Source organism: Pleurodeles waltl, chromosome 4_2, assembly GCF_031143425.1.
Source record: "Pleurodeles waltl isolate 20211129_DDA chromosome 4_2, aPleWal1.hap1.20221129, whole genome shotgun sequence".
In the NCBI taxonomy this organism is placed as follows: Eukaryota; Metazoa; Chordata; class Amphibia; order Caudata; family Salamandridae; genus Pleurodeles; species Pleurodeles waltl.
The window spans coordinates 351,909,183-351,930,694 of NC_090443.1; positions in this window are offsets into that span (position 1 = coordinate 351,909,183).

The following is a 21,512-nucleotide window of genomic DNA, read 5'->3' on the forward strand; positions in this document are numbered from 1 at the left end:
GAAGCCGGTGACGGCTTCCTTATCAACCCCATCAAAAAAATCAAACCAAAGAACTTTTTCATTGCTTCCAGATTTGTGGAAATCCACTGTCTGCTCAACAATCTCTTCCAAAAATACATTGTCCATAAACAACTCAAAGAAATTGACAGGCAAAAAAGTTTTCCGTATTTACTCTACACTCTGGGAGACCAGTAGAGGCATGCAAAAGTGTCTGCTCCATGTTTGGGGCAACCCAGGTGTCAGGTCTTCCAATGGGACACCTTTCAGCCCCAGGCTGCTGTACTATTGGCACATCAGTGTCCTCCTCTAAAACAGGCCCCACCATCTGCACTCAGAGCGGCTTCCTCATCAGATGATTCCACTGGGACAGAAAACTCACTACCAGAATCTCTCACTTCCTCCACTGCCTCAGATGCAGAGTCAGTCTCATAATCATGGGCAGAAGACGACTCAAAAAGCATGCCAGCAACCTGCTGAGCGGTCACTCTGGGGTTAGCCATTATCCTTGCTAAGAAGTGTAATTTGACAAATGCGCCAACAACAACTAGCACTGTCTAAAATAAGTAATGAACAAAGTGTGGCCTTATCAAAAGAGTTATGTACTCAAAAACTATACCACTCACTTGCCGGACAAGGCTAGACTCACCAGCAACTACTCTGCACAGACAAAGCAATCACCAATGGTATCCCACTAAAAAGAAAAAAGAAAAGAAAATTAGACATAAGACAACACAAATATCATTGTGCATAAATCTAAGGACAATTTAACACACCATCCTACATTTAGAACACCACCTACAAACATGTCATTCATGCATGGCAACAATACTCCTTTGGAGTAAATTTATTTACTTACCTAAAACATGCAACTATGCAAACCACATGTCAACCACTGCCAAAACCTCAACGAGGCATAGCAAAGTAATCAAAAGATTTGAACTAGAACAAAAAGGAGAAATAAACTGTTATAATCACAAATGCAAATACTTCGCCAGTTGACAAACACCCCGCCACCAAATGTTTAGAAATTTCCCCTGGTGTCTAGTGGTCTCTGCCCCCCTCGGGGCAGATGGGCCTAAAAAATGTAGGCCGATCTGCCCCCAATGGGGCAGAAATGGTCACCAGTACTGTGCTGAATCCCTTGCCCAAGGCCCCCCCACACACAAACCACACACACACACACTCACACAGATACACACACAAGATTCCTGGTGTGAACTGGATTCTGCCCCGATTGGGAGTTAGATGGGCCTAAAAAAAAATAGGCCAATCTGCCCCCAAAGGGGGAAGAACTGCCCAACAGTGGATTGCCCCCTTTGGGGGGCGACCCTTGCCAAAGGGGGCACCCCCCAGCACAAAAAAAAGAAAGGAGACAAAAATAAAATCCCTGCCATCTTGGTGGCTTCTGGGGGCAGATAGGCCCACAAAAAATAGGCCGATCTGCCCCCAAGGGGGGCAGAAATGGCATCAAGTATAATGCCACCTTTGGGGGGGTGACCCTTGCCCACGGGGCCACCTGCCCACACAAAGCGCACACACATAAGATCCCTCGCACTAAGTGGATTCTGGCCCCCATGGGGGAAGATGGGCCTAAAAAAAATAGACCAATCTGCTTCCGAAGGGGGGCAGAAGTGCTCAACAGTGTTTTCCCCCTTTGGGGGCAACCCTTGCCAGAGGTGCCCCTCTCGCACACAAAAAAACAAAGCGCAAAACATCTCTGGCATCATTGTGGCTTCTGCCCTCCCTGGGGGCAGATCAACTTAAAAATAATCTGCCGATCTGCCCCCAAGGGAAGCAGAAATGGCAAAAAACATTATGCCCCTTACGGAGGCGACCCTTGCCCAAGGGGCCGACCCCACACAAAAAACACACACAAACAAAATACCTGCTGCCTAGTGGATTCTGCCTCCCTTGGAGGCCTATGGGTCTAAAAAAAATAGGCTGATCTTCCCCCACGGGGGGCAGAATTGCCCAAAAGTGTTTTTCCCCCTTTGTGGGGTGACTCTTGCCCAAGGGGCCGCCCCCACACAAAAAAATGCCCAAAATGTCTCTGGCGTCATTGTGGCTTCTACCCCCCGGGGGCAGATCGGCTTCAGAATAATCCACCAATCTGCCCCCAAAGGGGGCAGAAATGGCAAAAAACATTATGCCCTCTTAGGGGAGCGACCCTTGCCCAAAGGGCCTCCCCTCACACAAAAAACACATACACAAACAAAATCCCTGGTGCCTAGTGGATTCTGCCCCCCTGGGAGGCAGATGGGTCTAAACAAAATAGGCTGATCTGCCCCCACGGGGGGCAGAACTGCCCAAAAGTGTTTTTCTCCTTTGTGGGGTGACTCTTGCCCAAGGGGCCGCCCCCACACAAAAAAGTGCCCAAAATGTCTCTGGCGTCATTGTGGCTTCTACCCCCCCGGGGCAGATCGGCTTCAAAATAATCCACCAATCTGCCCCGAAAGGGGGCAGAAATGGCAAAAAACATTATGCCCGCTTATGCGAGCGACCCCTGCCCAAAGGGCCTCCCCTCACACAAAAAACACACACACAAACAAAATCCCTGGTGCCTGGTGGGCACTCCTGCTGCCCAATCGCATCGCGATCGGGCAGCAGGAATGCTGAAAGAGACATTGAGGGAAGGGAAAACCTCCTTTTCCCCGATGCCTCTTTTTTAGCAAACCCCCCAGCCGGAAGAGAAACTCACCTCTTCCTCCTTCGATGCGCCGGAACAAGGGGCTTCCAGCGCATCGGGTGGCCTCTAATGATGTCCTCACGCAATTGCTCGCTGATGTCATTAGATGGGGTGCGGGCCTGTGGGTGGAAGGGGAAGCGATTCCCCTTCCCGCCCTGCCCTGGGGAAGTGGGAGGGGGACCTTCGGGGGAAGCGCTAGCTCTTTCCCCAAGGGCCAGGTGCATGACGTAACGGTTACGTCCTGGGCACCCGAGCAGAGCTACCCAGGACGTAACCATTACGTTCAAGGCACCCGAGGGGTTAAACAATTAACAATAATAAATCTGCACCTTAACAACAACACGCTCCATCCAAGCTTCAATACACTCAAAAAGCCATGTAAAATTAAAACAGTAAGTTAAAAAATATATAAATTAATAGTTGTGTAGACAAACTTGATTATAAAATGTTCATAATTAATGTATTACTCAATTAATACCAATTTATACAGGTTTTATATAAAGCACTTCCTACCCAAACTCACATAAAGGCCATCAAAATTAAAATATACTACACAATTAAAAAACTCTTTAAACAATTAGGAAAATAAATAACAAAACATCAAATAATAGAGTAATAATCAATCAATCATTAGATTTATAAAGCGCGCTATGTACCCGTTAGGGTTTCGAGGCGCTAGGGGGAGAGGGGGTAGCTGCTATCGTTCGAAGAGCCATGCCTTGAGGAGTCTCCTGAAGGTGAGGAGGTCCTGGGTCTGGCGTAGTGAGGTCGGGAGTGAGTTCCAGGTCTTGGCGGCGAGGTAGGAGAAGGATCTGCCGCCAGAGGTATTGCGCTGGATTCGGGGGACGCTTGCGAGGGCAAGGTTGGCAGAGCGTAGTTGGCATGAGGGAACGTAGAAGTTGAGTCTGGTGTTCAGGTAGGTGGGTCCGGTGTCGTGTAGTGCCTTGTGTGCGTGGGTGAGGAGTTTAAAGGAGTTAACATTTATTAATATCTGATTTAGAAAACAACTACCCACTCCACCCTTCATTAACTTGAACAACCCAACAAAATACATGCATTACTCTAATATTTTTCAAAAGAAAATTTCACAATTACATTGATAATGGAATAGAAACAAAATTCAATGCAAAACCATAATAATAAAAAAGATATTGTAGTGAACAATATGTTAAACTTCAATATTATTATAAACAAGTAAAAAAGAAGTATATATTTACCTTCAATACTTTTGTCCACAATATTTTTTTGTTTGTCCTCATAATGCCACCATTGAACACCAACTGGATTACCGCCACCTCATGTACTCATGGTTGAACCCGTTATCATGTCCCTCTAGGCCATGGGATGGGATGAATTTCCTAGCCTAATCAAGTCAGAGGCAACTAATCATTGGACAAAGGAAAACATATCCAGCATATAAAAACTTCAGCAATTCCCAAAACCCTTCCCAATTCCACTTTGCTTCTCTCCTTTCTACTTCCTTGAAAACAGTACAAATCTTTTCCATGTATGCCAAGTAGGGGCAAAAGTTTGTGTCCAACTTTTAGAGATTTCTCTCCTTTCAAGAAGTATCAAATAAAACACCAGTCCCTTGATGGTGCTGATTGGAAATAACAAAAATTGTCCACAAAATTTTTGTAGTTACGGCATAATGACCATGATATTATGGTAAGATGATATTTTGGAGTTGATTTTTAAGGGGAATACCATGGATGAGGCAGTATATAGGAGTGCAGACTCATACAGATAACACCATGGCTCGTGTACAAAAGCACTTTTCTCTATCAAACACATAATACCCAACAAAACACATTAGGCAAAACTGGTGGCACTGGAGCTCTTTACATGAAGACCCTATTATGTTACAGAAGGTCAGATTAATCATGTTTTTCTTAATATGCAATTATTCAGTTGTGAACATGATTCCCTCAGCAGTCAGATCCTTGGCTTTTAAGGGTTCTGTTATTTGCAATAAGGTCAAATGAATTGATCAATTTTCGTGTTTTTACTAAGGGGCAGGAGAATTGGCATCCCTTATCTGCCTGGTAGAATATGTTATGCTGATGTCAAGGCATGCCATGAGAAAACCGCTTTGGGTGAGCATGCCCTGCAGCACTGCGGTGCAATTTAAAGCCACTAAAATGGGAGCGTGGCACACATATTGCTAAAAGATAGTGCTGGTCAAGCCTCATCACTGTATCACAACCTGTACATCTAGCCGATTCCACTAGCACCCTCCCATCTTCCCCTTCTACATCAGCAGCCGCTAGTGGGATGGTGGCCCTACCGGGGAAGGTCGAGCCTCAGAGCCCCCTGCCTCTGTAGCTGAGGAACCCCCCATAAGCAAACTCGTCCATAAAGACATCCTCCTGTAGCTTATGTCAAGAGCAAATCCACTGCCAGGAAGTGATCCGCTCCTGATTCATTCCCCTCGTGTGCAATAGAAACACCCTGTTAACCGTTCCAATTCCAGACTCCATTTTCCTATGCTACAAGGACACTGGACTTGTGAAACCAACTGGTGTAGCTGCTACCTGGAAGATTTCATCCACCACTGCTCCAACCATTACTTATGTTTTATTCCCTTTTATGCCTATTTTTCACAAATTATATACATGTGTAAAATAAACTGCATTGAAACACACACCCTGCCTATGTCTCCTTCATAATGCATTTTAACTCATTTTGCTGCTCAATCATGGTCAGGAAATGTGTACACAACACTTATATGTTTTATTTAACAACACTTAGCCAAAACTAAGTAACTATGGTATTCCTTCAAATGACCAATAGTCAGTTAAAATGTTGTACGATGAGATCTGCCCCAGTGTTACCTCCTCCCTCTTCCTCTGATTCCTCACCACTAGGCATGTCAGCACGTGCGGCTACATGGCCTGCTGCCTATCCCTCACCTTGTATCAATGGTATCTGAAGTTTCAAGGCCAGGTTGTGGAGCATGCAGCAGGCAACTATAATTTGACAGACCTTGTTGGGGGCATACATGAGTCCCCCACCTGACAAATCTATAGATCTAAATCTTGCCCTTAGTAGACCAAAAGTCCTCTCAATCACATGCCTTGTACTCCTGTGGGCCTTATTGTAGCAGACTTCCCCAGGTGTGGTTGGGTTCCTCACTGGTATCAACAGCCAAAGACAGTTTGGATAACCAGATGCACGTGTGAGCAAAACAGATGTGCAACACAAGGATGTAGTTGGGTCCAACTAGATAGTCATGGCAAGAGTCCAACATTAATTACACACATCACTAATGTTACTTACCAACCAGTCAGGCCCTGCTGTGTAGAGTTGTGTCATCAACTGTGGCACATTGCTGTTCCGCATGACAAATGATTCATGGACAGACCCCGGAAATTTGGCTGTTACTTGAGAGATATATTGGTCTGCAAGACACACCACCTGAACATTGATTGAGTGGTAGTTTTTCCTGTTCCAAAAGACCTGTTCATTGGCCCTGGGGGGAAATCCAAGCTACATGGGTGCCCTCTATGGCTCCTGTCACATGTGGGATGTGTCCCACTGCATAAAATTCTGCCTTTCCATAGGCCAAATCCACTCATAGTGGAAACCTGATGTAGTTTACCAGGTGTTTTAACAATGCACACAGTACAGCATTCAAAACCCGACTGAACATGGGTTGAGACACCCCTGCAGCTACAGCCACTGTGTTCTGAAAGGAGCCAGTAGCCAGGAAATGTAGTACTGACAGCATTTGCACGATGGGAGGTGTGAGGTAGGGATACCTATTACCAAATCAATTTCCAACTGTTGGCAGAGATCCTTCATTGTACGATGATTCAGACGATAAGTCTGGATACACAGGCATTCTTCCATTGTCTCCAGGTTAACTAGTGGTCGATAAACCAGTGTCTGTCTTGCCCTCCTGATTGCACCATAACTGTGTGGAAAGAGTGGTACAGAGAATGTTGTATGCTGATACAGACCAATTCCTTCATCCGCTCCCACCCTGAGATACCCCCACTCTATCTGTGACACTCCACTTATCTGGATCTTCTACCTCCCAAACCATCCCTGCCCCCATGCAAGTACTCATACCCCTCCCCCTGCATAGTATCTCCCCCTCCCAGGCGTCTCTAACCCACACCAAGGCTGAGAATTAATTCCCTCCCTAGGATCTATACCATGGATTCTCCTCCCACACCAGTGGACCACCCCCTTGATCATCTAGTGCTTGCCCACCCCCTTGAAGACCCAATCTATGGTGGGTATTAAGCAGTCAGTAGCCAAGTGTGGGACACACATCTGTGCACTATGTGCATGTAGGACAGTCATAATGGACAGGTCATCGGTTGGATGTGGTAGACATTTCACAGATTCTGATGATGCACATGCAGCATCTTGCATGTTGGAGACAGCTATCATTTTAATCCTTTTATTTCCATAGTATGGAGTTGTTCCTGCCTTACATGGAATGGTTGGATTGGGTAGGCCGTTTAAGAGGGTGTGTGCAATTACATTGTACTCCGGTGGTTTTAAGGAGTGTTGCAGGAAGGGGTTGTGTATGTGGTGGCCTGTGGCTCTGGTGTCATTGATTGAGGGCAATCGCAGTTGTGGCATTGTTGCGTGCTTAGGTGGTGTTTTGTGTCTCACGACTCATCCATGTCCCACAGTCACACATATCTCACAGTTACAAAGTATGACAGAGGCTGAAGATATGACTACATATATTTATTTTCCAAAACACATTCCTGAAACTGAGCCATGAGTTGGCTGAACACCAATATTCACAAGTCCAAAATACACATGGGTTTGTTTGGTAAACTTAGGAGAGGGTGTGGTCCATCACGCATAATCGTCTAAGATACTACTTGGCTTAGAAGTCAGTGTCATTTGTAAAATCGCCAATAATGCCAGGTACAATGGACGCCAACAGCTGTCCAACGTCGGATGCTAGTAATGTTACCAAATCGTCTCCAAGGATCTCCAGGGAGCACTCATGTTCTGCCACATGTGCTCCAGCTGAGGTGCCAGCAATTTGTGAAGTGTCCATTTGGTATCCAGTGGCTGCTGGATCAATGTATGGCAGCTCATACTCCACATCACGTACCAGAGGTACCCTCATCAAGCATGATTGCAAATGGGCTCTCACCGAGAACAGCAAGAAGACAGTGTCCTTGGTGAGCGTATGTTGCGTGGTGAGACAGACATCACTTACAGTTAAAAAACTGGCTGGACACATTCCAGTACTGGTCTGAATTTCAATGTCTAGTTGCAATGCAGGTCTTCCAGCCATTGTGCTCCGAAGTACAGCATCACCCTTTGCCTACAGAGTTGTACTGGTGGGAGTAATTTTTGTCCCACTTGTCTTGTAGGTGCAGCCGTTGTGTTGTGCTTGCTTTCCAGAGCTATGCCCCAACCACACAATAGGAGGTGATGTGGTATCCCCAGTTGGAGTTTTGAAAAATGGTGTCTATGGCTCTGGATGTTAGGCCAGGTACTGAGGTTTGCTCGTGTACGTAACGGGCTCCAACGGCCTAACGTAAATGCATTCTCCCAGTAGCACTGTGCAAGTTAAATAGCTCCACACTGCAATCAAGGTGTTGCACATAGCTTTTTGCACTTAATAGGGACATGATTTTGCCTGCTGACCTCAGAGTCATGGCCGCTTTGCTCACAGGCGCAGTTGTACGTGCCACATATTTTAGGAACAGTTGGGCCTTGAGTCTGTTACACTTTTGAATGTGCACATTTGCAGTACCATTTTGAGGCCACTTGTCAGCAATTGTAGTCTGCTGTATGGGAGCTGTATGGACATTCCACCAACAGGTGGGCATCTGGGAGCCTTTGGCGACTATTCAAGCCAACATCACTCCACAACTCACACTATTGAAGCACATTTTTCTCCCATTCAAGATCACCTGATAGCAGCTGTGGTTAAAGGGACCTTTGACTCCCTTCAGATAGTAAGCTTACTTCACTGCAGAGAAGTTGCATGCCCCATTCAAGTACAGCTGCACCTACAACATTGTATGGCTCACAATTGTTTCCCTTTGACTGCTGCACAGGCAGGCCTCCTCCATGCCACTGCAACAATTCAATGACAGAGGGATATTCCCACACCTCGTGAATTTCAGTATCATGTGACCTTACATAGCTGCCTATTTGAATGTGTATCACACAGGATGTAGACAGTTGTTTCATATGTGCCATATATTTCAACCTGTGTGACTCACATCATATAACTCGGATTTGTGGATCACTGAGGTATCTGTGTGGCATGCAACATTGTGATGCCTTGAGGATCACATTGCACTCACAGTTTGCACTAGACACTTCCACATCAGCCAGGCATTGTAAGTGTGGAGCTGTGTCATCTGTAGTGAGACAATTCCATACATGTGGAATGTCTTCAGATGGAAGCCGCAAGTCCCACTGTTGTGTACATGGGTGGTGTCCTCACTCCACTGGCAGCTATGGTTCAATGCCCAGCGGACATTCCCAAGAAGGTTGGGTGTCTCCTCCACTCTTCCCTGCCCCAGCCAGCCTTGGTCCTCTAAATTTCGGGGTATGTGTTCCAGTCTGAGAAATTGATATGGGTATCTGTATGTGTATGTGTGGTATTTGGCCTACATGTTTTGGTTTGATGTTATATGTGTTTGTGTGCGGTGCATGGTTTTCCTTGGTAATGGGTGTGTGTGCTGTGATGCCCATACGTGTGCTAGGGAAATATGGTTGTGATGGTAATATGTGGTTGTTGTGTTGCCATGTGTTTGTTGCAGGGTTGTGTGTTATTGTGTGCTTGGATAATGTGTCTGTCTGTGTTGTAGGAGTCATGTCAGAGACGCAGTGGTGTGTGTTAACAAGGTATTTTGTAGTCCAAGTTGTGTGTTTATGTGTATGTGTGTGTGAGTTCCCTGTTGGTGATACGTTGTGTTGTTTGTGTGATTTGTTGATGGATGGTGTGTCATGTGGGTGCATGTCCATGGGTTGCTGTGTATGCAGTTAGTGGTGTTGGTGTGTAGTTTGTTGGTATCATGTGTTGTTGTGTGTGGTTGTTCCAAAGGCATGTTTCTTGTGGTTGGTGTGTGTATGTTCTCTCAAGTGTGTGTGTGTATGTGTGATGGCCATTGTATGTGTGATGTGTTTGGGTGTTTGTGTTTGTGGCTGTGTGTAAAAATGTAGGTCACTGTGTGGTTACGTATATCTCAGCCTTGTCCCCCATTTCCGACTGGTATGTGTGGTGTACGTTATTAGCTGTGTGTACTTACAGTTGGTGACGTCATGTCCGTCGCCGCCGCTGCTTATTCTGGTGTCCCTGAACGAGCAGGAGCAGAGGGAAGAGATGCAGTTCCGGGTCCATGTTGACTCCGGACGAGTGTGGCTTCCCGAATGTGTGTGTCTCCTTTAAATATGTCGGTTTCTGCCTGGTTTTAGGTGGTGGTACAACTGCGTTGGAAACATTGGTGGTGTGCAACTTCGTAATCTGTCCAGCGGTAACATGGTCTCCTCCCGCCTGCAGGTGGCTACCGTAGTCTGTGGCGGCATGGTCGCAGTGGCGATACATTGTCTGTCTTCCGTGTAGACTCCCTCAACATTCATAATTTGGTGATCTTCTCCATCAGCCTGTTGACAGTACGTCTGCCACTTCCGACATGATAGAATTGGCACCTCCAAGTTCGTAATGGGGCCCTAAGTATTAAAATTTCTCTGTCAATTTATTTAATGCCTCTCAAATAAATCTGTTCACTTTTATGCACAGTATCCTGCAAGAAAACATAACAGCACCTCCAAATACATAATACAATTAATCTGTTTATGCCACTTGAAGAAGGTGGTAAACTTTTCATTCTTCCTATCTAACATGATTAGAGATCTAGCGGCCCTCCATCGCCTCAATACCAAAAGTTTCCAAGCCCAGAAGTGCTGTGAGTTTTCCCATGGGAGTTGTGTGGGAAGAATACCCAAAATCAAAACTATTCTAACGTACTTGTAAACCTCCAGCCAAACTTGCTTTAACAGCACATTAAAAACCATATGCTCTTATTTCCCTTCCAGAGCCTTCCATAGTGTATGTGCTAGTGATAGGCTTTTTCAGCCATGGAGTATGCACAGTACACTCTATGGAGAGTAACATACTGATGGTGTTTCAGATTAATAGTTTATCAGCTGGTGAAGAGTCCTCCACTTCCCCAGAAATATAAACAACTTTTTCTCACCATGATTTCAAAATACCCTCAAACCCAGGGAGAAGCTATGTAACCAGGAATGTATACCTTTTATAAATAACACTTTTTGTTACTACTAAGGGACAGACACCACCAGGACCCTATATATTCCCTAACCACACAACAACCTGCATTAATCTTCCCCATCCCACACTCATCTTTCAACAAATTATATTTAAAAAGGGTTAGACTCAAGAAGATTTTAACTTCTCTGCCCAGAATAAACAAGGACTAACAGTGCTGACTCAGATTTACAGGAAGCTATAGCTTTAGGAAATACAGTGAGGGAAAACATGCCACAGTTTACTAAGAACTCTACAGCTTTCACATAGAACAGCCATGATTGTGATTTTGTTTTAAATTTTTCATTCTGAAATGTTTGAAGGAATCCTCTTAATACCTAATTGCTAGTCATGTATAAGAATTGTTCTATGCTGCTGGTAGGCTAAAGTAAATTAATCATTGGAGATTGATGGCCTCATTTTCCAGAGTACAATTTAATGTATTCATGTTTATTTATTGTTTTTTTTCTGAAATGAATTTAGATTGGAAATTAATGATCATGAAATGAATTTAGATTGGAAAAATTCTTAGATAAAAACATAAGAAGCACAAAATAAAAATCATGAAAGAGGATGGACTGACATTCTATTTACAATGGAAAGTAGGTGTTCCCCTGCTCTATGCTGTTTTATAATCTTAAAAATAAATGGTTTCCAATTCAGGATGTGTAGCTCAAAAGTATTGGCTGAGACAAGTACTCTCAGATATTTTATTAGATTATGTGCACGCACCCATGTTTCCAAAAATGACAGTTACAGCACTGTATGAGCATTGATCAAAATCACTTCAGTCCTGGACGTATTAAACATATAGCCAGGTGAGGACTCAGATTCTCATACATATTCTAAAACCTTGTCCAAGTTAGAAAGACATCCGAGGCACCTTTTATAAATACCCTGCATATTCTCAATCAATGCTGCATCGGATCCATTAATGATAAGCTAAGGTGTTAACGTCTGTGCTTGGTTGATGGTGAAGACATATGTGTGGTAAAAACATTTAACAGGAAAGTATAATCCATATATATATATATATATATATATATATATATATATATATATATATATATATATATGATTTTCTCCTAGGACTCCTACCCCAATGCACAACCTTCATCTTCGGGCAAATCCAAGAGACGGCACAAACCGGTACACATAAACTCGCTGTTAAAGAGTTTTTTTTTATTATTCCATAATTATAAAGTGCTAGGTGCCACAAAGAAAAACCTGGCCTACGCGTTTCAACAAAAGCCTATGGCTGGGCCAACCCATAGTGCAGTGCAAAACGTCTATTTAAAGGAACATTCTCCTTTTTGCTCATACCCTTTCATAAAGGTGTACACACACAGAGCGCATGAAACAAATAAATTTGTCTATGCCTTATACAATCTTTTTCAGTCAATCAAAATAATAATATAACTCATACAAAAAGAAATATGCAGTATAAATTGAGAGGATAACAGATATTATGCTCCATTCTACAATTCTGGTAAAGTACCTACTCAATTTGCTCAAGTTGTCTCCCACTAGTAGTAAAGTAGAATCGATCATGTAATGACAACATAATTTATCAAAAGGAGATATACAGTATATATTTGAAGAACAGCAGTAATTCTGCTACCTTACACAATTGCAATTCCGGTAAAATACCATTTAACCAATATCTCAAACAGCATCTCCTCCTCCCAATGAGCAACTAATCTCATGACAACAAGCAAATTCATGAGCATTTGCATCCTCTGTGATGGTTTACATGGGCAAAGAGATTATATCAAACAGTGTATATCATAAATAATATCAATACAGTAAAATTCCTGAGAAATAAATAATTAAAGCTAATTAGAAGTTTCTCAACAAGTTCAATGATTTGTTCCTAATACCATAATAGTGAACATCCTTGTATTCCCCATTCCGCTGTTCCCAAATATGTTTGGCAATGACATAAGAATAATCTTTGTTTGTTATTGCTCTTAAATGTTGCAAAATGCATAATTTCAGTTTGTTTACAGTACTCCCTATGTATCTTTTGCCACAACCACATTCTAGGGAATAAACTACAAATTAGGTTTTGCCTAATATCCGTTCTCTGATTTTCCTTATGGACCCATTAAAGCATTTAAACTCTGTCATGTTCTTACCGTACCGGCATGCTTTACATTTAGTGCATCTAAAAAAAACTTCCAACTGGAGCCTATTTTTTGTCCCACTCCCTTGCACAGGTAGGTAACTTTTAACCAACAAGTCATTTAAGGATAGTGTTTTTATAGGTGATTCTAGGATGCTCTCCTACTTAATCTTTTAACTCTTAACCTTTCCTCATGATTCTCCAATTCTTCCTCAGGGCTATTTTCATTTCCCCATCTGAATGATTATAATCCATAATATATCTAATGATATGATCTTGATCCATTTTCTTTTCTCTCGCATTTTGTGAGACTAATAGATCTTACCTGTTCTCCTGTCAAAGCTCTTTTCATGGCATTGTCCAATACGGATACTGGTTACCCTCTTTTTACCAATCTGTCAGAGTCACCAGATCCTCGGGGTCTGTGCACGTTCCCAACACATCCACCACTGAACAGCTCCAAGACTCTGATAGATAAATCACAGAGACTGAGAGAGTTCAAGAGGGGAAGAGGGGATTAGGAAGTGAACAGCTGGGAAGGAGACCCGTAGTAAGAAAAAGGTTAGAACACACAATATGAAAATAATATCTCCTGAAATCAATACTAGACTATGATTCTAAGCCTAGTAACTCTGAAAACATGAACAATCTAAGAGTTAAGTTTAAAATGACTAAGTTTCAAGATGGCCGGATACCTGTAAGGGAATCAAGATGAATTAAATGAAAACTTTCTTATTCAAGTACTTTCCTTTACATGAGAATCAGAAAAAAACATTCTGACTAAATTTTAAACCAGTCATATAAATCCTGTTTTGAGAATGTATACTAGGACCATACATTATTGCATCTAGAATCTCTGGCCTTCTGTGTACTCTTAAAATGTTTCAACACAAATTGCGCATATTGCATATATATATATAGTAAACACCATAAAAGGATTGTGCACCATGAATAACACAATATGGATTCAAGAAACAAATCACATATCTTGTCAACTCGAATATTACAGAATAAATATCTTAGAATAGTGGCATACAATAAACAACATGAAATAAACTTGAGGAGAGAATCGTGAGTCTTGCCGATTCGAGTGCCACAATGTAAAATACCAAGAAATGGTAGCACGCAATGAATATCAAAGTCAAATCATCATTAATCGAATCGCGCGTCTTGCCGATTCGTAAAACACGATGTAAATGTCAAGAAATAACAGCTCACAATAAATAACAAGATCAAAGTACAATGAAACGAATTGCGCTTCTTTTGCCGATTCTTCAGCCACCATGTAAATGTCAAGAAATGGTAGAGCGCAATGAACAACAAAGGTAAATCCTCATGAAATGAGTTGCGCGTCTTGCCAATTCGTAAAACATCATGTAAATGTCAAGAAATAGTAGCGCGCAATGAACAACAATGTTTAAACACCATAAAACGAATTGGGCGTCTTGCCGATTCTTAAGCCACCATGCTAATGTCAAGAAATGGTAGCACGCAATGAATAACAAAGTCAAACCTTTATGAAACAAATAGCGCGTCTTGCCTATTTGTAAACTACCATATAAATGTCAAGAAATGGTAGCGCGCAAGTAATCTGTTACTCATTTAAGAATTAAACCAAGAATTTGAAAATTCTCAATAACGGTGTTGGAACAGTCCAACCACCGTCTTACCACCTGGAACAATGATCACCAATGAAGGATGAAGGGCAGAAGACTGGAAGATCCAAATAGGCCACCGGGACAGGAGCTCAGGAAGAAGCTGCTGCTCTGCACCGGGACCTCTGAATAGTGAGCACTGGGAGTTGGGGATGCTCTCTTTTATAGAGTCTTGGCCCAGCCCAGAACCACGCCCAGGCATGTTGCAGGGAAAGTCTCTGGAAGGCCCTGGAAAGGGGCCACACCCTAACACACTCTGAAAACCTGCAGCAATACATTGCAAAGGAACAGTATTTGTAAGCATATTAAAAATAAGTTTTCAGGATTGAACTCTGCAATGCAAAAGGTTAAACCACAACATATCAGCACAATGCATAAATTACGTTGTTTTGAGAGTGCTTGGTTTTTGCATTTTTGTTGCCAATAGAGCGCGTACTGCTCTGGTGTTGACAAAATCTCTGAAACATCTCTTCACCCTGCATTTCACTTAGTTCAGAACAAATTCTTTTAGCTCCTAAAAATTGTCCATATGGCACACTCCACTTGAGTGCTTTAGGATGTGAGCTGTTGGTAAATAGAATACTATTACAACTGGTAGGCTTAAAGTATAGGCTTGTGCAGATCTTATCACAATCAATAAACACCTCAATGTCCAAACAAGTTATTTTTTCCTCGCTTGTCTCAAATGTAAATTGCAATCCAGGTGGATTATGTTTTAGTGAATTTAAGAACACCTCCAATTCATCCTGTTCACCTTCCCAGATTAAGAATAAATTGTCTATGAAGCGGACCGAAAGGATTAGTTTACTAAGAAATTCTGCATTTTCCTCTGTCCACACATATTCTGCTTCCCAATAACCCATCGTGAGGTTCGCATAGGTTGGAGCAAAAGATGTTCTCATGGCTGTCCTTTTCTTTTGAATATAATATTCACCCTCAAAGATGAAGATGTTGTTGGTGAGACAAAATTCCATAATTTCTAGCAGCATCTGTGTGTGCTTCCACATACTCAATGATCTGCTATGTAGGAAATATGCACAGGCTCTAAGACCATCTGTAACGTTGTTTAAGTCGAAGAACACAGCATAGAAGATATTGTCGTTTTCCAAGTGAGTTTATCCATAATAGCCCCAACCATCTTTCTCCTCCGCTCCAACCGTCGTCTCTCACGAACCACTGCTCGCCTCGGGATTCCATCTCCCTGGTAACCACTACGCTACATATGCCACACATCTCACTTTCATATTTAACAACACCAAAAACAAATACATATTTCCCACAACATCAAATGTAAAGAATATACTAGAAAAATATTCAAACATAGCAAATATGATACCCTCGCAGTACAAATAATAATTCTGCAAGAATAGAACTCAACACATGTTTCTCAACTTTAGAATAATTGTCTTTAGAGATTGTTTTTTTTAAACATAACGCTGTCAGCATAAGAATATCAATATTGTCTGAATATTACACAAAACATGCTTCTCAGTTGAGAATATAGGGGGTCATTCCGACCCCGGCGGGCGGCGGGCACCGCCCGCCGGGCGGAAACCGCCCAAACACCACCCCGCGGTCAAATGACCGCGGGGAGCATTTTGACTTTCCCGCTGGGCCGGCGGGCGATCTTCAAAAGATCGCCCGCCGGCCCAGCGGGAAAGCCCCAGCAAAGAGGAAGCCGGCTCCGAATGGAGCCGGCGGATTTGCTGGGGTGCGACGGGTGCAGTTGCACCCGTCGCAATTTTCAGTGTCTGCTATGCAGACACTGAAAATCTTGTTGGGCCCTGTTAGGGGGCCCCTGCAGTGCCCATGCCAGTGGCATGGGCACTGCAGGTGCCCCCAGGGGCCCCACGACACCCGTTCCTGCCAGCCTGGTTCTGGCGGTGAATACCGCCAGAACCAGGCTGGCGGGAAGGGGGTCGGAATCCCCATGGCGGCGCTGCATGCAGCGCCGCCATGGATGATTCCCTGGGGCAGGGGAAAACCGGCGGGAAACCGCCGGTTCCCCTTTTCTGACCGCGGCTTTACCGCTGCGGTCAGAATGCCCCGGAAGCACCGCCAGCCTGTTGGCGGTGCTTCCTCTGCCCTCTGCCCTGGCGGTGAGACACCGCCAGGGTCAGAATGAGGGCCATAGTCTTTGAAATAACCAGGACTAACTCTTCTCCTACTACTTCTCCTTGTTTTATTACATGCTCTATTATCATGATCATCTTTACCACGTTTTGATCCTGACCTTGACTTGTCTCCGAGATTGTTGTTATATTCAGCATTTACCACCTTATCTTCCAAGGAGTTTTTTAGATGAACATCTCTGTTCATGTTCCAAATCTGTCCATCAGACGTTTTGACAGCATTCTTGAATAACTTGATAACCCTTAGAGGTCTAGTGAATTTTGACCCACCAACACAACCCAGAGGTGACTTTACCTTCACCACATCTCCCACTTCAATGTTCATTTTACACATATTCTTTCTTTCATCAAATTTGTGTTTCCTTTTACACATAAGCCTTTCTTCTCTTCTACTCCAATCAGTATTGAACAAATTGAACTTATTTTTCATCCAATCCATTCATCCTGGACTCACCTTGTTACTGGGTACCCTTCTTTTGAATAGTTCAAACAGAGATTTACCGGTAGTTGTATGTGGAGAAAAACGCTAAGCAGTGATTCTCCTCAAGAGTTCTTTCTGCCAATTTATATTATTTACCCTTGCAAGTTGAATGCTTTCTTTTATATACCTGTTAAACCTTTCTACAGCACCATTGGTTTCCGGATGATACACCACTGATCTTTTGTGAGTGATGCCACAATCCTCCAGAAACTCTTCAAAATCCTTTGAACAAGATTGTGGATCATTATCAGATAAAATTGATTTAGGAAAACCTTCTTTCCTAAAAATGTCTTCCAGAAAAGTAATCACACTGAAAGGAGATATATCACTCACATTTCTGACTTCTACCCATCTGGAATACAAGTCTAAAACTACAATCAAATATGGTGTTGAGTGTTCATTTTGTAAAGGACTAACTATGTCAATCGCCACCTCATCCCAAGGTTTGTCCGGTAATTTTCTAAAACACATGGGTACATTACGAGTCTTCAATATCTTGTCACGCCGAACACATTGTACACACTTCCTCACCATACGGTCCACCTCCAAATCCATTCCTGGCCACCAAAAAGTGGCTCTTAAATTTTCTTTTGTTTTCACAATCCCAAGATGCCCTTTACGGGCCTGATTCAACACACTTGGTGGAATCATTCTCGTACCTCTCAACAACATAGACGTATCTACAGCTAGTTCCTCTTTTATCAAACCCCATACGTTTTCTAAACCACTAAATCTTCCATTTTCCAAAGCCTCACAAACTCCACACAACTCCTCATCTTCCTTCAATGCATCTTTCCATTCTTGTTCAGTTATTACTCCACAAGTAATTTCATACACCTCACCTATAATATCACAAACATTTTCTTCCAACATTGCTGTATTCTTTTGTTCTTCTACCTTCGTGTTCACATCAACTAATCTAGACAGACAATCTGCACTTACATGCCCCTGTTAAGTATTCTACCTTGAATTTGAACTCCTGTAATCCAATGATCCACCTTCTTATTCTCAAAGAAATACAATTTAAACCCTTGCTGCTGAATACTTCAACCAGTGGTTTGTGATCAGACAGCACCACAAAATCTGTGCCCCAAACAAAATGCTTACATTTCTTTAGAGCCCAGTATATGGCTAAAGATTCCCTTTCAATTACAGAGCAATTTCTTTCAGCTCCACTCAAAGATTTTGATCTACAAGCAATCATCTTTTTCTTCTCTCTATCATCTTGCGTTAGAACTGCCCCCAAACCTTTCGCACTTGCATCAGTGACAATAAATGTTAGCCTGCCAGGTTTAAAAGCTTGTAAACAGGGAGCACTTTCCAATTCTTCCTTTATTTTCACAAATTCATCCTCACATACCGCATTCCACTTAAACTCTCTTCCTTTCTTTAATAGATCTCTCATTTTCACTGACTTTTCTGCCAAATTCTTAATATACCTCCCATAGTATCCAACAATCCCCAAAAAGGAACTCACTTCATCCTTCGTCTGAGGAGAAGCCAATGTTTTAATCGTCATTACCAAATCAGGTTTGGGTTTCACCCCATCTCCTGAAATCAAATGTCCTAAATATTCGACCTCAGTCAGACCAAAACAACATTTTCTCCTTTTAAGAGTAAATCCTGCCTGGCTTAAGCATCGCAAAACCAATCTCACACGTTCAAAATGCTCTTCCACTGTATCCGCAAATATTAACACATCATCCTGATAACACTTCACACCATTTAAATCCTTCAAAATTCATGATGTGTTGAACCACTTAAGCCGCTGACACAAGCCCAAAGGGCATTCTTTTGAACTTATATGCACCAAACGGTGTAATAAATGCTGTCAGCTCATATGAGCTCTCTTCCAACTCAACCTGGTGATATGCTGATGCCAAATTTAAAGTGGAAAGTACTTTGCTCCACCTATCATAGACACAGGGGGTCATTCTGACCCTGGGGGTCTTGGACCGCCAGGGCCACGAATGACGGAAGCACCGCCAACAGGCTGGCGGTGCTTCAATCCCCATTCCGACCGCGACGCCGCGGTCGGATTGCTGGGGCCGGCGGTCATCCGCCTTTTTTGCCCCGGCTGGGAGAATCTGCCAGGGCAGCGCTGCAAGCAGCGCTGCCCTGGGGATTCTGACCCCCGTACCGCCAGCCTGTTTCTGGCGGTTTTCACCGCCAGGAAGAGGCTGGCGGTAACGGGTGTCCTGGGGCCCCTGGGGGCCCCTGCACTGCCCATGCCACTGGCATGGGCAGTGCAGGGGCCCCCTAACAGGGCCCGGCCTGCTTTTCACTGTCTGCATGGCAGACAGTGAAAAGCGCGACGGGTGCAACTGCACCCGTCGCACCGCCGCAACACCGCCTGCTCCATTCGGAGCCGGCTCCTGTGTTGCGGCCTCATTCCCGCTGGGCCGGCGGGCGCTAACTTGGTTAGCGCCCGCCGGCCCAGCGGGAATGTCAGAATGGGGGCCGCAGAAATTTGGCCGCGTGGCGGCCAAATGGCGGTTTCTGCCTGGCGGGCGGCGGTAGCCGCCTGCCAGAGTTGGAATCACCCCCACAATCTCTTCAATATTCGAAAGAGGAAATTTGTCAACTACTACCTCTTTGTTTAAAGCCCTGAGGTCCACACATAGCCTAATTTCACCATCACCCTTCTTTGCCACAACTATAGGAGCCAACCACTCGGTTGCCTCCACCTCCTCAATTACACCCAAATTCTCTAATCTTTTAAGTTCGGCCACTACTGGCACCTGCAAGGCCAATGGAATCCTCCTCACCTTATCTACTACAGGAGTAGCATCCTTATTCAGTCTAATCCTATGTTTATAGCTTTTTAGATATCCCAACCCTTGGGAGAACACAGTTGGAAATTCACGAACTAAGTCCCTCTCATAATCATCAACTTTCTGCACTTGGACTTGTGGTTGGGCATTTGGATTTAATATAACACCCAACAACTTCTGATGTGCCCAACTCAAAAGATTGTCACCCCGGTTGGACACATAAATTTTCCCCACAAGATGTCTCCCTTTCAACTCAAGATGACCTTCAAAGTACCCTAACATCCTTGTAGGTTGTCCACCATAACCACCAGGGCACACATCCATTTTATTTAACTTTTTATCTTTCATAGTCAAAGTGTCAAAACTCTGCTTAAAAATTATGGTCAACTGTGAACATGAATCAAAACGCATCAGTACACCAATACCATCTACCATAACCACCTCACTAGGATGTTCACCACAACTCACCTGTGCTTCTACTTGAAAAACAATTTCCTGTGAAACATCCTTGACCTCCTTCACAATAGTACTGTTAAAATTCTTCTTCTTTTTATTACGGCAGCATTTATAAAAATGCCCTTTTCTCCCACAACTATTGCAAATCACATTCAACGCTAGACAAATGCTTGCATTCGCTTTATGACCACTCTTATCACATCTAAAACATTCACCTTTAAATTTCACCACCTCATCTTTTTTTTCTCACCACTACTCTCCTTGTTTTTTACTTCACATACTACTTCCTCTACCTTTGTGAATTCTCCAGATATTGTTTTTTTCCCTCACTCAACTCCATAACACACTTCATCATGTGTTCCACCCTTTTTACTACCATAATAACCTCTTCCAATGGTGGTTCATCTTTTAACCACAACTCTTCCCTAATCTTATCACTGCTGCACTTCAACACAAATTGATCTCTAATCCTTTCATCCACCAACATAACAAATTTGCAAGAGGCTGCCAATTTCCTCTAACTGGTTATATACTCCTCCACAGACTCATCTTTACCTTGTTCCCTTTTTCCAAAATAATCTCTTTCCATAATCGTACACACTTTTGGTAAATAATGCTTGTCTAATTTCATTACACAAATCTCATATTCATTCAAATTCCTAGCTTCTTCACTACGGAGATCTGGTAAATTCTCTAGTACCTCTTGCCCTTCACCACCCAAACAATGCTTAAGTAATGCATGCTTCCTGTCAGCACTTAGCATTGGTCCACAAACTCTAGCATAATGAACAAAAAATTTTTCCATTTAGTCCACAGATACATCGGTTCCCCAGGACTACTTAAAAAAATGGTGGAGGCGTTACATTCTGCATTTTCTACAATTTGCTTATAACAAATTACTTCCTAAATTAACTAAACACAATACCAAAACAAACAA